Raw genomic sequence first — 15,250 nt, 5'->3', positions numbered from 1 at the left:
TCACTGTCTTTGAGAGCCTGACTGAAATTTACTACCTATGACCTTGGGCAAATCGCCATACCTCAATGTAAGCTCTAAGGGAAAGAATTTGTTCTTCACAAACTCTCTGTATAGCACAGCTACATATAAGACAAGATAGCATTAATATATTTAATTATACTTTTCCTAATATTTTTCTCCTACTTTTTAGTCTCTGTTCTCTCTCCGTTTTGCCACCTGACCGGGGTAATATACCCATCTCCATAGATGTGTGTGTCAGAGAGACAATACGGTACTAGACATTCGGTTCTCGCCGAAACCATGCAACATTGGCAAAACTCTCAACAATTCGGTCTCCTGTCTGAACATCTAACATACTGTACTAAGCACCCCAAAGTGGCAGGAATGTGAAATCTACACACCGCAAATGTCATCAACCTGGGAGCGTAAAGTTTAGCACACTCTATTGCAAACTGGCAAAAAGCATGCAGCTGTTTTAAAATATTTGCAAAGTGTACTGCAATAGATTTGTACATCTTTAGTGTCAAATCTTTTGCGACAACTGGTCCAAAACTGATGTTCAGTGTCCTACATTCTGCATCACCTTGTGTATTGTATTAAGGAGCTTTGCTTTAAATTTATTTGTGCTTTTGACTTTTGTAAGTAAGCAACTTGCGGCAGTATGCGCATGCGGTAATGGTATCTATTGTAGGTATCAATTGATTTTTTTGCTTAATTTTAAACCACCAGGTCTGAACTGGCATTATCGAGTGTCAGTGAAGCTACTGACAAATGTATAAGACTTCAAAAATGTGTATTCAATTAAAAAAATATGGAAAAGAACAGGAAACAGAATAATTTGACATATCCACAGCCTTTTATTTTGTTAATGCTGCACATTATTGTTTGGAAAGGAAAGATAGGGTGTATAATTTTTTTATCATCTACAGTGAATATTCCACAATCCCCAAAATATCTCAAAGTCATCATTGCTGGAATTTACATTATACATGTCTACAAATCTGCGGTTACTGTTTCACATAGGGAAAATTACGCAACTTTGCCTCAAAAAGCCATCTTGACAATTTGACTACTGTTTAACATGAAAAAAAATATCATAGTGGTTGAGACATGATGTGTTAAGGTCAAAGATAATCACACTTCCTGCATTCATGTTTCTGCTATTCTGGTTTGCAAGTTGTTTTAGTTGAATGTTCTTTCTCCAACAGCATGGAAAGACGGCACATGCACATGAAATATAGCCTTTTCTCAGCACGGCTGACAGTGCTAGTTAGGGCTTCAGATGGCTACTACTTATACTTCCTACACTAAGAGACTTATTCTATATCCGCCGAAGCAGCTGATCAGGTTGTTTTCAGATGAAATTTGTCCCTGAAGTCCACAGGGAATTTTGTTTGAAAACAGCCTTATCAGCTACTTTGGGAGATATAGAATAAGCCCTTAAGAATGAAATTATTGATTGTGACTCTAATCCATTACTTGTGATGTGTACAAGAGATAGTAGTTTTATGCTGCATAAACACGAGCATACTGTATTTAGTGCATCCCCACTTAACTTAACAGTAAGATCATTTAAACGTGGCTAGGTATTTGCAGTTATGATATTTTAACACACACATATTGGGCATCCTAATAACATTTTTACAATACCTAGTTGCTTATAGAAAATAAATGTACTTAAATAAATAAATAAATAAATACACATATACAGCGGTCCTCCCAAATTGGCTTGCAATTTTTTTGTGACATTTCTACATTTTGAACCTGTCTAATAACAAACGCTTGCATTTCTCATTATTGCATATACAACCTGATTTCCCATGTATTTTACTTCCGGATATTACAGAAAAATAATAACCGACGCATCTATTATAACATATCTAAAGTGTAATACATGAAATTGACTTAACAGTTCATAGTGTTGCTGTCTTTTGGAGGGGTAATGTATCAAAGTTGCCATGCTACAGTGGTCACATTTACACATTTAGTGCTGTTTCTTGCTGCAGTGTATTTTAATAATAATACCAAGATGTTTGATAAATTGAAGGTAGTAAGAATATTGACCCAATGTTCCTTTAGTCTCACATCAGTTCACTGCACTTTTTATTTACAGCCAGCTGTAATGCATTTTCTCTGTTACTGTATGTGCTGTGGATATTATAATCATGTTGAGCTGATGCCATTTGCTTTTTAATGTCATGTAACCCTTATTGTGGATGCTTGAGTTAAATGGGATAGGTTGTCTTTATGGAACAGTTAAAACACTTTCTGCTTTTATTAATACTTTGTGTTACCAGGCATTAAACTGCCAACTGCTCTATAGTAATTACAGCAACCTGCTTAATATAGTGGCCAGTAGGAAGCGAGCGTTCCCTCTAACATTACCTACATGTACCTCTTTATCTGTGGCATAGTCAAGTGCAACATCTGTTTCAGTCCTATAAACACGCATCTGGCTACTAGGCAATCACTTGTGTTTCATTTAAATTAGCCTTTCGATTTTATTGTGAGGAATAAACATGGTCTTAGTGACTTTACCTTTTGGGAATTCTGCGGATACTTTGGAAAAAAGTATAACAGTTTATGATTTATATCTACAGAGCTAATGCTGAAATTAAAATCGGGGTGAATGGTTTAAAAACTTTCATTTTCATTCGGCAGTTTGCAGATTGCTGACATGCCAAAAAAGTCATTTCCCCATCGTAAGCACTACTTTCTATTTATCTTTCTCACTATTTCCTGCTGCTTTGCAATTTACAGTCACATGCTTAAGGACTAAGGATTCAATGGTCTGGGAAAAGTATGAACTCGTATCAGTGTCTGTCATTCATGGAAGGGGTTAAATGTTCGGTGATGTTTGTTTACAGAGTCTGTGCCTTTACTTACTGAGCCACTCCTTCATTCCAATGACACTGAGTTTGAAGCACTGGAGCCTGGTTCAATTCCCGATGTCAGCTCCTTGTGACCTTGGGCAAGTAACTTTATTTCCCTGTGCCTCCTGCACCAAAAACATAGATTGTGAGCTCTATGGGACAGGGACTTGTGCCTGCTAAAAATTCTGTGTACAGTGCTGTGTATACTGTCAGTGCTATACAAATAAAAACAATTATTATGATCTATGTTCTACCTATGAGTTTAATGATTATAATTAAATATTATATATAATTTATTAACCCCTTTTCAATAGAATACAGTACTAGAAGTACATTTCTTGTGCTGGGGTTTTTATGGAGGACTCCATGTTTGTTCCATCTCATGGGTTGTTTAATAGTTTGTCCCAGTCTGTTTTCACGCAGAAAGGCCGACTACAAAAGTTTGAATTATCAGGCACGATTGAGTTGATTGGAGTAGGAAGAAGTTAAATACAGCAGTTTACAAGCTTGTGAGAAAGTGGGGGGTATAGTGAGGAGACACAAGGAATTGGAAGGGGATAATACGGTTCTGTTAAAAGAATACAGGGTGCCCTTATCTGATATCGGGCTCGATATTTTTACCGTGGACAATTCAAGATGGAATAGAAAGGGCATTGACACTTGGTGGGCTGTGGAGCCCTTTCTAGATTTAAAATGGGCTCGCCGTGCCGGGGTTTTGCTTGCCAGAGGATGGAAGTTTGCCAGGTTTGACTCCCGAAGGGGGTAGGGTTAAGGTAGTAACAATACTGATAGCCTTGTGCTAACCTTTGGGAATGATAGTGATATGTGCACATTGGTCGTAGTGGTCAAAGGCTGGCATGATATGTTCTGGGTAAACGTATGTTTAAGCTGTTTAAGTTATGGAAATATTCGCTGGCAAGTTTGTGTGATGTTAATAAATGCCGTGGCCATTCTACAGCCAAACTATTGTTAGTGTTTTATTGGGACGTGGGTAGAATGGCCTAAGAAAGCAGGAAAATGGAGGAATCTGAAAGTCAAAGCAAAAATCAAAGAAGGAAGCCGGTGCTCAAAAGCGAAGTAATTGAGAAATATGAGATATTTCTCAATATTATAGAATGATAAGGTACAAGTCTAATGACTAACTGTGTTTTTATGTTGCTATATTGTTATGGTATCGGTGTTTCATCTCAATAAAAAAAAAGAAAAAGCAGCATCTATCAATGTGTTGAATGGGACAGAATCATTTACATCTGGACAGGACAGATCTCTATGGTGGAGTCAGATTATGTGCTGAGAGGTTTTGATCATAGAAAGCTGGTTGGGTGTGCTATCATTTTCTGGTCTGTTAATATTGCATGCAGCACTTAATCTAGTGTTGTGGTTTGGAATAATAAAGTAGTCTCTTATGTTCCAGCAATATAAAACAGAAATAAAGAGAACTCGAGCAAATATTTTAGTCACATACTTTAATGGCAAGTCAATAGAACAGTCTTTCAGCCTATGGTGGCAGTGAGACATTAATTCCAAACTATTTTGATAGACAGTTATATTGACCCTGCTATCTAAGAAGACAAAAATGTCTTTAAATTTTTCCCCATTTATTAACTTTCCTATATAAGTCACACTTGTTTCTTACAGGGCATCTATGTGAGCCTCAAAAGCGTTTTTATGAAGGAAATACAAAACTGTCTCAACCATGGTACATCATTTACTTTGCGTCTGTTTTGACCAAATCCTTCAAAAAAAGAAATAGCAGTGGAACTTTTTTTCTTTTTGCAAAACTATGATTTCATGGTTTATACTGTATATAGCACAGTCAAAAAGCAATTGGAACTAATCATGTGAAAAATGTGTATTTTTTGAGTAACAACTCAGCGGAAATATGACAGAAAATGTAAGTGATTTTTATGCCAAATTAAATCTTTGCTCACATTATTAATTGGTGCAATATATCACCTGGCTAAATTAGACCAGAAATCCTTCATCAACAGCTTCAGGGGAAGAAAAAAGGTATATACGCATAAGTGGAAACTGAATATTCTCCAGGTGCCCTGAGGAAGAAAATTCAATTTTCTGTTATTTTCCTTATAATGAGGAATGCAACATTCTGCTTACTAGACAAACAGTGATAACATTAAATAAATCACTTTCAAATGTAAAATATGTTTGTAGAAAAATATGAAATAACTATTGTATATTAGGGCTATGAGCTGCAAAATCAAACATATTATTTTAGTATTCACTGTTGTAATTAGTGGTGGGTTCTGTAAATGGCACAATGTATCTTGGATTGACCTTAGCCTGATTGAAATACATCTTGCTCATGCCTTGTGTCACACCAGTAATCATCAGAATCATGCTGTATTGATCTTAGATCTCTTTTCAGCAAATATGCAATAGAACGGTGAAATAAAAAAATTACAAAAGGGTACTAAAATCATGCAGGTTGATGTGATATATCTTATGCCTAGAGACTATGAATAGAAAAATCTCAATAAAGTGAAATTACTAACCATTAGGGTGTCTTCTGCCTAATGTAAGTTGGAAAAAAAGCAGAGTTGCAAAAAACACAATATCCAATACCAAGGGATTTTTGATATATAGGGCCACAATTACTAAGAAGTGCTACTCCATAAAACACCTGCCAGCATGGCTCAAAACATATGGCCTTTTTGGTGCATTCAAGTCAATGTGGAATAAGGTGCCTTCAGAGAGACGCCCCGATCTAGAGGGTTAGACGTAATCGCAAATATAGTGGTAGCATTCAAATGTTTGCACTGCGCCATTTCAATTTATGGGATTAGGACTGGAGCTGATTTCGAACTAGGAGCTACAAAGTCGTTAGTTTATAGTTTTATAACATAAGGTATATATATATGTATGCATGTATATATGTATGTCTTTATTTATATAGCGGCATTAATGTACATAGCGCTTCACAGCAGTAATACACGTGACAATCATATAAATAACAAATAATACAAATATCAGGTCAGGGGAATAAATGCTTCAGACATACAAGTAACATTTCGGAAGAGGAGTCCCTGCTCCGAGGAGCTTACAATCTAATTGGATAAGGTCTTTGATTAGCGCCATTTTGCTACACATAATTTGAATTTCTTTAACAACCATACATCTGTGTGTAGTAATCATGTTTGGGTAGGTTTTACGCTTCATCGCATCAGCCCACACCATTCCAAAAGTGACTTTTTGGGGAAATAACCTCAGTCTGCAACAATTGAGCCTAGCAGAAAGAAGTCCTGCAGCACAATGACCAAGTAACAAGCTGCCAGCAGGTAAAGAGAAAAAGAAAACTCACATTTAATTACGATTACAATTTGAACAAATAATAATGACTAATAAATTATTTCCCTTCTCCGGGGTCCTGGTCTATTCTCAAGAATATGAAGCATTGCCAAGTAGCGTCTGCTCATCAATAGATTAGCAAATGTGACCATGGCTTCAGAATATAAATGCGTGGTTCTTATTGTGTAGCCTGATTCGCACCTGGTCCCTATAGATGAATAATTAAAAATGTGTCTTAAATTAAGAAGAAGTTGTTATTCCAACTCTGAAAACAAATACTGGACAGGTACTATTCAACCTATGTACTGCCATGGTGAACTTGAATTTAAATAAATTACAAATAGACTATAGAGATGTGGGAAGTTTTCACCCAAGTTGGCGAACCATCCAAACCTTGCAGCTTTTAGCGGCAGAAAAAAACGCACCGTTTTCAAAGTTCTCCAGCAGTTTGCCAAAGTAAAGTCAATTACAGCCAGATCCTAAAAGAAGACCTACAGTAAGGAGAGCCTGAATGCTGTTTGATTATAGATTTGATGGCCAAATTTTTAAATTTATAAAACTACAAACAAATTTCAACGTTCCATCAAAAAACATTTTTGACTAAAACGCTTGAGCAAAGTTTTGGCGAATTTTCTATTTTTTTTTTTTTAAATTTGAAGAAATAATTAGCAAATTAAATTTGCATTTCACATTTTTAATAGATACGGTATGACTTCGCTCTGCCTGTTGAGTCATTATGTTAACCCCCATGTAATCTGTATTTTGTTCCTATTTTTTTCTAGCTCTAATTTGGGGTCTTATTGTCCCAAAATGGTTATTTACACCTACGCAATGACTTTGTGCTACAACGTCATTCGAAATTGGCCTCAAAGTGTCTTATAGAATAAAACTGCTTAGTAATTATATGGACCTACATTTAGGTCTGGAAATAATTGGACACTGGCACAATTTTCATAATTTTGGTTCTGTATGCCACCACAATGAATTTGAAATGAAACAACGGAGATGCAATAGAAGTGCAGACTTTCAGCTTTAATTCAAGGGGTTGAACAAAAATATCTTATGAAACGTTTAGGAATTGCAAGCATTTTCATACACAGTCCCCTTTTTTCAGGGGCTCAAATAAAATTGGACAAATTAACACAATCATAAATAAAATGTTAATTTTTAATACTTTGTCGAGAATCCTTTGCAGGCTATGACTGCTTGAAGTCTGGAACACATGGACATCACCAAACGCTGGGTTTCCTCCTTTGTGATGCTTTGCCAGGCCCTTACTGTAGCTGTCTTCAGTTGTTTGTTTGTGGGTCTTCCTGCCTTAAGTTTTGTCTTCAGAAAGTGAAATGCATACTTGATCGGGTAGAGATCAGGTGATTGACCCGGCCATTGCAGAATATTTCACTTCTTTGCCTTAAAAAACTCCTGGGTTGCTTTCACAGTATGTTTTTGGTCATTGTCCATCTGTAAAGTGAAGCGCCGTCCAACATGGCAGCACCCTGCGGCAGGAGCCACCCTGCCAGCAACATCCCCATATGTGCGGGTGAGGAGAGGGAAAACGGGAGAGCGGGGGGACCGGAGGGGACCTGGCTACAGTATACTTGGATAATGATATGCCTACCACCTGGAGAGTGTTCTTCACTTGGCTGGATGTTGTGAAGGGGTTTTTCTTTACCATGGAAAGGATCCTACGATCATCCACCACTGTTGTCTTCCGTGGACGTCCAGGCCTTTTTGTGTTGCAGAGCTCACCAGTGCGTTCTTTTTTTCTCAGAATGCACCAAACTGTTGATTTGGCCACTCCCAATGTTCCTGCTATCTCTCTGATGGACTTTCTTTTCTTTTTTTGCAACCTAAGGATGCCCTGTTTCACTTGCATTGAGAGCTCCTTTGACCGCATGTTGTGAGTTCACAGCAACAGCTTCCAAATGTGAATGCCACACCTGGAATCAACTCCAGACCTTTTAACTGCTTAATTGATGATGAAATAACGAAGGAATAGCCCACACCTGTCCATGAAACAACTTTTGAGTCAATTGTCCAATTACTTTTGGTCCCTTGAAAAAGAGGGGGCTACATATTAAAGAGATCCTAAACCCTTCCTCCAATTTGGATGTGAATGCCCTCAAATTAAAGCTGATAGACTGCACTTTAAGCCCATATTCATTATTTAACTGTAACTTGAATTTATTTTGGTACACAGCCGAAATAACAAAACTTGTATCAGTGTCCAATTATTTCCGGACCTAACTGAATTTGGCCTATTTACTTGGATTTCTATTTAAGCTGTCTTCCAGTAAGGTTTGTGTGATATGGAGTAACACTACCTTGTAAATATGGCCCATAATGCTTTTCTTATAGTCTCACACCTAAATGTTTACAAACAGTTACAATATTTATTTTCTAAACAAATCAAAATATTGTCCTTTTTTAGTGTCTAAAATATAAAGGTTATGGATAATTTGTGGAGAATCTCAAACTGAAGCATGAGACTGACAGATGGAAAGCACTGGTAAACAATTCCGTTATGGTAGATTAAGCGAACTAAACAAGTGAAAGAAATGCACTCAATGCAAATACTTCAACAATGATATCGGATACTACCAGTAGTGGATTTATCTTCTCTACCAGAAATGCGATAAATATGAGATACGCTGGGCGACTCCTTCATAATAAAATATTTATTGAAATGGGTTCAACATTTTTGGGGCAAATGTACCTTTGTCAAGATACAATTATATGCACCTCTATTGACTTATTCTTTGGGAGGAGTTTGTGATTTAATTATTTTGTGCTTTTTCACATTTACAGTATGTTTGATTAACACTACTTTGTTTAAATACAGATGCAGCGGCCGTTATTCGAACAAATCTAGAAATGGATTTCGTGAGTTGTCCGTGATCCTCACTAGTTTTGCCGGGGCAGACTATAATGGCCCATCAGATTAACACAGCAGGGATCCCTTCTGTGAGAGTCCTACTGGGTCTGCCTGTCTGTAATACAGGATGATGCACAGTAAGAGATAGGCTGAATCAGTCACTCTAACTGCGCGCCTCTCAAAGGCAATCACGGGGGTTTTATTTAATTTTAAACATGACAATAATGTAGCAGGGGGTCTCCGGAGCTGAACCGCATGGATTTCAGGTCCAGAGACCCCCTGCTTCCCGTGATACAGGCCCCGTTATGGGGTGTCGGTATCTCCTATGCATTGAAATGTCCCGATCATGTGACGAGACATTTACATTCATAGGAGATACAGGCACCCCATAACAGGGCCTGTATCTCGGGAAGCAGGGGGTCCCTGGACCTCAACTCAACAAGGTTCTGCTCCGGAGAACCCCTGTTACAATACACTAGTAATACAATTTAAATTAAAATATGTAATAACCACCAAAACACAACCCACCCCCTGTACCCCCTCATTAAACCATATTTTATTTTTTTACACACATGATTAATACCACAGGCCGGCGGGGGTCCCGGGTGGTCCTGACAGGTGTCCGCCGGCCCCACTGTGCACCCTGGGGGGGGTATCCACGGGTCTCTGGGAGCTCTCGGGTGGTCCCCGCTAGGCTCCTTGGGCCTCCAGGTGGTCCCCGTGGGCCCCAATAGGGTCCATGGGTGGTCTCCGCAGGTGTCTGGGGGTCCCCGGGTCATCCCCACGGGTGTCTGGGGGTGGGTGGTTCACATGGGTCCCCAGGGGCCCCATAGGGGTCCCCGGTTCCAATCCGCAGGTGTCTGTAGGTCCTCAGGTGGTCCCCATGGGCGTCCGTGGCTACTTGGGTGGTCCCCGTGGGTCCCTGCTGGCCTGCGGTACCATTCCTGTATTTAAAAAAACAAAAACATGGCCTACATTTCAATAATCACAACCCACAACCTGTACCCCCACATAAAACCATATTTTATTTTTTTACACACAGGATTAATACGTACCTCTTTTTTTCCACAGTGTGATATAAGTCCCTAGAAAGTTCAGTGCCTTCATGGGTTAATCTATGGGCCATTGACCCCCCTTTTCACCCTCTTGGTAGTGATGGAAGTAAGGTGGTGACTCATGGCCTGTGTAAGTCTATCGGTGATGGGTACAGTCCATGAGCCCGCCCCTTCCTGAAGTAACCAGTGGGTGTTGCAAAGATAGAGAAGTCTTGCTCTGTCTTCCAAGGTGAGAGCATGGGCTGTCAGCCTCTCCCATTGCTTGGATGAGCTGGCCCACCCTAGGCCGAAAGGCCTGGGGACCACCAAGACTCAAGGCCCCATACTATCCGGGCAAGCACCAACCTGAAGTCCTGGGACGTTGGACTATAACAACTGTGCTATATGAAGAGCTGCTGCAGCATGTACAATAAATCTACTTGTTCACTATATCTTGGCCTTGGTGTCAGTTCCTGGGCAGGAGGGGTAGGGAGTGATGTGGTGGGAGCTGACATCCGGCATCCCAGGAGCCCATCACAGCTGGAGTTGCTGAACCAAGGAGCAAGAACCCAGAGACCACCCAAAAGCCTTTCCTGGTGCCCCTTACCATCGCGGCTACTCAGCTCTCCTGAACCAGCAGGTATGCCTCAGCACCATACTAAGACAGTAATGCAGTCCTTCTCCCAGAGGGAGGGGGCAGGGAGGGACATGGGTTACATGTACATGTATCCTGCAGGTTACTGTAAGTAATGTACTAATAAAAATAGAATACTCAAATAAAATCTAGAATGATAATACCAAGGTATAGAAACAGTGTTACAGGAAACCAACAGGATTGCACGGTGGTACCCCAGGACACGTGGAAGCTGACCTCCAAGAAAGCACAATTACATGTGAGTCATTTATTTCATTTCTCATCAGCAATGTACATAATTGTCTGGACACTAGGAAGTGTTTAATCTTTACTGCAATGCAAAGTGGGATTGTTCCAGTTAGTACATTAAGTGCTGAAGACTCTAGTGCTTTTCATCCAGTTACTGGAAGGGTACACCATTGAATATCATATCTACATCAATGGTAGTTTAGTAAGATTTGCCCTGAGTTTTTCAGAGCATCACACAAGTGTTTTTTTCATGTCAAATAAAATCTAGAATGATAATGCCAAGGTATAGAAATAGTGTTACAGGAAACCAACAGGATCATATTATTTTCAAGATTCACTAAGCCCCCAAATAAGTAATCTACTGTAATAGCCCCCAAATAAGTAATAGATTTTACAAACCCCAGAACCAACCATTTTAAACATGGCACGATTGCGGACCAAACAAAAATTACCTTAGGGAATGCAACAGAAACTTGAGCCAAATCCCTTTTGATTATATGAGTTAAATCCAAAGTCTAAACATTGCCAATATCATATTAAAAATAACATTTGGCAACCTTATTATTCAACAATAACTCTGGTAAAATTTGTTTCCATTTAAGCTCCTTATGCCCAAACTAATGAATTGAATATTTTTTTGCTGTCAAATCCAAATTAACATCGTTTGATCACTGTCTCAATCTCTTAGCTTCCCAGTGGATAAATCACCTTCCTCCCAACACCTGAAAAAAACCCAGAAAATATATGTTATTCCCTCACCAAGTTAGGCCTTATATACAACCTGAAGTGCTATGACTCCCAACAAGCAATTATTTTTATGATTGAATCATTTAAACTAACACGTGCAGCTCTGTTGCTGCATTTATACAAATAACAGCAAAAAAGTTAATTATTAGCAATTTCCCACACACATAACAAGGCCATAGCACATAAATTGAAAACTTAGTTAACCATGCTCCATTTTACTGTACAAAATGGCCTGAACCTTTGTCAAAGAGTGTTTTACAGTCGGGTCTCTAACAGCTGATATAGGCATCTCCCAGCCCTCAGCTGATGTATGACGCATCACCACAGTGGCGCAAACTCGGCCAGAACAATCTCATTGGCTGATGTGAATAAACAATGAGAGATGGGCTCTGAGTCATACATTCTCTGATCGGGGGTGCATATAAACGAAGACATAACATAAAAATAACATCAGAAGTTGTATAACAAAGGAAAAGGTATATAAAATGAAAACAAAAAGCATATATAGCGTTTGTTATTAAGGATAAACTGTATAATGATAAAGAAAGTTAAAAACAATGGGCAAACCTAGAATGGAATATTGAGGAATATGACATGGATTAATGTCTTACAAATTTTAAAGTACATTATCTGAAAATTGTCTTATCCATGTCAAATTTAGCTAAAACATTTATATGTTAGTGACAATGCAATAACCATAAATTGCAATTAAAGGCAGATTTCAAATGTAATTAAGGAAATGGAGAAATTAACTAAGATAGTAGACTAGAGAACAGGAAAAAGCAGAAGAATAAACATATACTATCCAATATGTTGAGGTCATGATTTGGATTTAAATTTATGAATTAATACTCTGTATATGTTCCAATTCAAGATCCTATCAGCATGTATGACTACAGAATAGTTATATTTTATATTTTTTATATTTCATCTGTCAAATATTAAATTGACAGGAAAAATAGTATGAACATTTTTAGTCCATTATAAACAGTCAAAAGAGAAATTGAGGGCATGGAATAAGTATTGATAACTAGAGTACATTATATAGTATAATCAAATACATAATGATAATGTCCAAATCATGAGATCAATATTTAAAACCTGTAATATGATAAACTAGGAAACATGTGATGCTTGATACAGTTAGTACAGATCATCTCAGGAAGTGCTTCAATTCCCAGTCAACATTCATACCCCTGGGAGCTAATGTCCTAAGGGTATAAATACAATGCATCTCACGACAATTAAGGAGAGATTCTCTATCTCCCCCTCTGGGATGAATTTGTATATGCTCAATGGCACTAAATGAGAAAGTACTAATAGATCCTTTTGGACAATGAATAAAGTGACGAGCAACTGGGAATTTTTCATCCTTATTTTTTTATGGTTCTCAAATGTTCATTTATCCTTATCTTGAGAGCTCTTATGGTTCTTCCAATATAACAACTCTCACATTCACATCTTAGAATATAGATAACATAATTGGTATTACAAGTCATGAAGGAGTTGATTTTATACCTTTGATCAGTATATATATTTCTCAATGATTTAATGGGTGATGCATATCTGCAAAGGTTACAAGTACCACATTTGAAGAAACCCTTAGGAATATTCATACTCTTAGTTTCTTTAACTTTAAACATACTTGGAGAGAGGTGGTTACCTATAGTCTTGGCCTTTTTATATACAATTCTTGGATTGGATTGGGTAAGTATGTCTAGATCTGTATCTAGACGAAGAATGTCCCAGTGTTTATTTAAAATAAATCTGATTTGTTCTGCCTGTTTTGAGTATGCTTTAATAAACAATGGTACCTCTTTGTTTTGACTTTTATTTTCGGATGATACATTTAATCTAGGATAAGTATGTTTCTTCACTTTGACTCTCTCCAAGAGTTCTGATCTATTAGTTTGCAATGCTTGATTAAAATCTGACTCCAGATCACTGTCGTGGTATCCACGATTCTTAAATCTGATTCTAAGCTGTTCAGCTTGTAATGGAAGGATTCCACCGTAGAGCAAATCCTCCTTAGTCTTAGAAATGGACTTTTTGGGATACCCTTTAGCAGTGATCTAGGGTGAGCGCTATTGGCTCTGAGCAGGGAGTTGCGGGAATTCTCTTTTCTACAAATATCCGTTTGTATCTTTAAGTTAACATCCACATAAAGATGTAAGTCCAGATAATTAATGTGATTGTCATGATACATATGAGTAAATTTAAGATTATAGGTGTTACAATCAAAGTATTCAAAAAATGCAAAAAGTGTCTGTAAATACCCACACCAAATCATAAGTAGGTCGTCAATGTAGCGACGATAGAATTTAATATATCTCCTAAATGGATTAGTGTCACTGAAAATGTGTAAAGTTTCCCAATATCCCATAAACAGGTTCACATAGGACAGTGCAAATGAGGTACCCATTGCAGTGCCTTGTGTCTGTAAATAATATTCTTTGTCAAATAAAAAATAATTGTGTTGTAACAAAAACATAACACAATGTAAAATAAACGTGATTTGTGCCAAGTGAAGATTGGAGTGATTAAGGAAGTGACTGACTGCTTTTATGCCCAATGTGTGCTCTATAATTGTATAAAGAGAGGTCACATCTAGTGTGACCCACATAAATGTGTTACACCATGTGATATCCTTGATATCCGAGAGCAAATCCAATGAGTCTCTCAGGTATGAAGGAAGTTCTTTCACCAACGGTTGTAAAAAATAATCAATGTATCTAGAAACACCATCTCCCAAAGATCCAATGCTCGATATAATAGGTCTGCCAGGAGGGCAGACCAGAGACTTATGGATCTTTGGGAGATGGTGGAAGATAGGCACAGTGGGAAATGGATTGTAAAGGAAAGTTGATTCTTGTTGTGACAAAACCCGCAGCTCCCTGCCCAGTTCAATGATTTTCCCAATCTCCACAAGATATAGTTGAGTGGGGTCATGATCCAGTTTACAATAAGCTTCTAAGTTGTTAAGTTGTCTAAGGGCTTCGGTATGATACATATCTATATGCATCACCACTACTGCTCCCCCATTGTCTGCATTTTTTATAATTATATCCCGTCTATCCCTAAGGGAACAAATGTGCAAACGTTCATCTTTGGATATATTGTCACGACCAGATACTGAGAAGCTGAAACCTTTAGCTAAAAGTTGTCAATCTTTCTCTACCAGCTTTTCGAACGTTTCCAAATGTGGTCCCTTAGAAAAAAAGGGACAAAAAACAGATTTATTTTTAAAGGGTGAATGTTTACTATTTGTCAAAAATAGGAATTGTTCGGAAGCATCAACAATTTGAGTATCCATAGTGTCTTGTTCAGCATAGAGATCATTCATGTCTTATAAAGTACTATATTCTTCAAAATGTAGTTTATTGTCGGTGATTGAATCCACTGGAGACAATGGACAAAGATTGTTCACACTGTCGAGTGGAGAATCATCAGAGGCAGCCCTATTTTTAGACAGAAAGAATTTCTTAAGGGATAATTTTCAAACATATTTTTGGAGATCTATTATTGTGTTGAA

The sequence above is a fragment of the Ascaphus truei genome, chromosome 4 (assembly GCF_040206685.1).
Source record: "Ascaphus truei isolate aAscTru1 chromosome 4, aAscTru1.hap1, whole genome shotgun sequence".
NCBI lineage: Eukaryota > Metazoa > Chordata > Amphibia > Anura > Ascaphidae > Ascaphus > Ascaphus truei.
Note: the sequence above shows the minus strand (reverse complement) of the source record.